The sequence below is a fragment of the Bactrocera oleae genome, unplaced genomic scaffold (assembly GCF_042242935.1).
Source record: "Bactrocera oleae isolate idBacOlea1 unplaced genomic scaffold, idBacOlea1 ctg00000011.1, whole genome shotgun sequence".
Lineage (NCBI taxonomy): Eukaryota > Metazoa > Arthropoda > Insecta > Diptera > Tephritidae > Bactrocera > Bactrocera oleae.
In genome coordinates this window covers 101990-105000 of record NW_027212754.1, presented here as the reverse complement: position 1 = coordinate 105000, position 3011 = coordinate 101990, and the positions used below count along the sequence as shown (strand labels likewise).

General features: G+C 38.8%; 1 pseudogene; it reads left to right on the top strand.

Annotated features, from left to right (window-relative positions):
* The window catches only part of LOC138858639 (large subunit ribosomal RNA), a 2782-nt pseudogene extending 345 nt beyond the window's left edge, over positions 1-2437 (top strand).
* The last annotated feature ends 574 nt before the right edge of the window (positions 2438-3011 follow it).

Below are 3011 nucleotides of genomic sequence, written 5' to 3'. Positions count from 1 at the left end.
ATGAGACCGATAGTAAACAAGTACCGTGAGGGAAAGTTGAAAAGAACTCTGAATAGAGAGTTAAATAGTACGTGAAACTGCTTAGAGGTTAAGCCCGATGAACCTGAATATCCATTATGAAAAATTCATCATTATAACTGTAGTATTTAATTTTAAATATTATAGTAATAGTGTGCATTTTTTTCATATAAGGACATTGTAATCTATTAACATAATAAAATATTTATCAAAAGATCATTGGTTTTTAAGTTTATTCAAATTAATTTGCTTTTAGCTTATTAACATAGAATAATTACTGATGATTTGATAAAGTGTTGATAGATTTTATTATATATAATGCTAAAATTCTTTTGAATTTTACAATAATATTATTATCATTGATTTTAATATTAATTGTATGCATTTATATGATTAACAATGCGAAAGATTCAGGATACCTTCGGGACCCGTCTTGAAACACGGACCAAGGAGTCTAACATATGTGCAAGTCATTGGGTTATATTAAACCTAATGGCGAAATTAACTTAACTGTATTAATAATGGGATTAATTTTTAATGTATTACATTATTAATTCAATCCCGGGGCGTTCCATATAGTTATGTATAATGATAATTTATTATTATTTATACCTCTAACTGGAGCGTACCTTGAGCATATATGCTGTGACCCGAAAGATGGTGAACTATACTTGATCAGGTTGAAGTCAGGGGAAACCCTGATGGAAGACCGAAACAGTTCTGACGTGCAAATCGATTGTCAGAATTGAGTATAGGGGCGAAAGACCAATCGAACCATCTAGTAGCTGGTTCCCTCCGAAGTTTCCCTCAGGATAGCTGGTGCATTTAAAAATTATGTAAAATAATCTTATCTGGTAAAGCGAATGATTAGAGGCCTTAGGGTCGAAACGACCTTAACCTATTCTCAAACTTTAAATGGGTAAGAACCTCACCTTTCTTGATATGAAGGTTGAGGTTATGATATAATGTGCCCAGTGGGCCACTTTTGGTAAGCAGAACTGGCGCTGTGGGATGAACCAAACGTAATGTTACGGTGCCTAAATTAACAACTCATGCAGATACCATGAAAGGCGTTGGTTGCTTAAAACAGCAGGACGGTGGACATGGAAGTCGTAATCCGCTAAGGAGTGTGTAACAACTCACCTGCCGAAGCAACTAGCCCTTAAAATGGATGGCGCTTAAGTTGTATACCTATACATTACCGCTAAAGTACATGATTTATAATACAATTTCGGTTGGATTATAAATTTTGAAACTTTAGTGAGTAGGAGGGTACAATGGTGTGCTTAGAAGTGTTTGGCGTAAGCCTGCATGGAGCCGCTATTGGTACAGATCTTGGTGGTAGTAGCAAATAATCGAATGAGACCTTGGAGGACTGAAGTGGAGAAGGGTTTCGTGTGAACAGTGGTTGATCACGAGTTAGTCGGTCCTAAGTTCAAGGCGAAAGCCGAAAATTTTCAAGTTTTAATGAAATGAAATGAATGAATTTTTATTCCATAGTAATTAAACACTTGAATAATTTTGAACGAAAGGGAATACGGTTCCAATTCCGTAACCTGTTGAGTATCCGTTTGTTATTAAAAATGGGCCTTGTGCTCATCCTGGCAACAGGAACGACCATAAAGAAGCCGTCGAGAGGTATCGGAAGAGTTTTCTTTTCTGTTTTATAGTCGTACTACCATGGAAGTCTTTCGAAGAGAGATATGGTAGATGGACTAGAAGAGCATGACATTTACTGTTGTGTCGATATTTTCTCCTCGGACCTTGAAAATTTATGGTGGGGTTACGCAAACTTCTCAACAGGCCGTACCAATATCCGCAGCTGGTCTCCAAGGTGAAGAGTCTCTAGTCGATAGAATAATGTAGGTAAGGGAAGTCGGCAAATTAGATCCGTAACTTCGGGATAAGGATTGGCTCTGAAGATTGAGATAGTCGGGCTTGATTGGGAAGCAATACCATGGTTTATGTACTCGTTCTGGGTAAATAGAGAATTTCGATTCTTGTTCCCCGGATAGTAGTTACGTAGCCAATTGTGGAACTTTCTTGCTAAAATTTCTAAAGGATTTATTATTGTATAGATACTTTTTAAATTATAACGATTATCAATTAACAATCAATTCAGAACTGGCACGGACTTGGGGAATCCGACTGTCTAATTAAAACAAAGCATTGTGATGGCCCTAACGGGTGTTGACACAATGTGATTTCTGCCCAGTGCTCTGAATGTCAAAGTGAAGAAATTCAAGTAAGCGCGGGTAAACGGCGGGAGTAACTATGACTCTCTTAAGGTAGCCAAATGCCTCGTCATCTAATTAGTGACGCGCATGAATGGATTAACGAGATTCCCTCTGTCCCTATCTACTACATTCCCCTGCGGGTTTGGGGAAAGAATATGCCCGCGGCAAGGCATGCCTGTCGTAAAAGGCGACTAAAAGCCAATATGCACTATGACTGTTATTATATTCTTTGCCCAGTAATATCAGCATAGTATATGGAGTGATAGTGCTATAATACTCAGCTTGAACTGATATTAGAAACACTTTAAATGAAAAAGCAAATAAAAAGACATTTGAAGTTCAAGCGACAAATGTCACCAGTCATTTGAGTAATGGGGAGCTCAACTGGCAGTAGTTTAGGCTACGCAGTCTGACCGGAGACTTTCCGGTACCACGGGGAGCAGAAAGCCCTTGGACTTCTGTTCAATCTGCTCATTGGGTTCGGCCCTTTGGGGAGTATCGTGGTGGCTGTGGTTTAAACCTAAATGCTGGAAGAACTGAATTTTCAGTTCGAAAAAAGAAGTTACATAAGTAACTGGGTGCCGTACCCGAAAACGGAAGAGGTTTTAGGTCGGCCTCGAATCATACCAAGATGGTAGTGTGGACCCAGACACACTGCCACTGGTATCCAAATAAATACTTGCATAAGCTCGTTTTGTTTGGGGCGCTGATCAACGCATTGTATTGATCCGTTGTGTTTTGAACACCGTGAGGTAA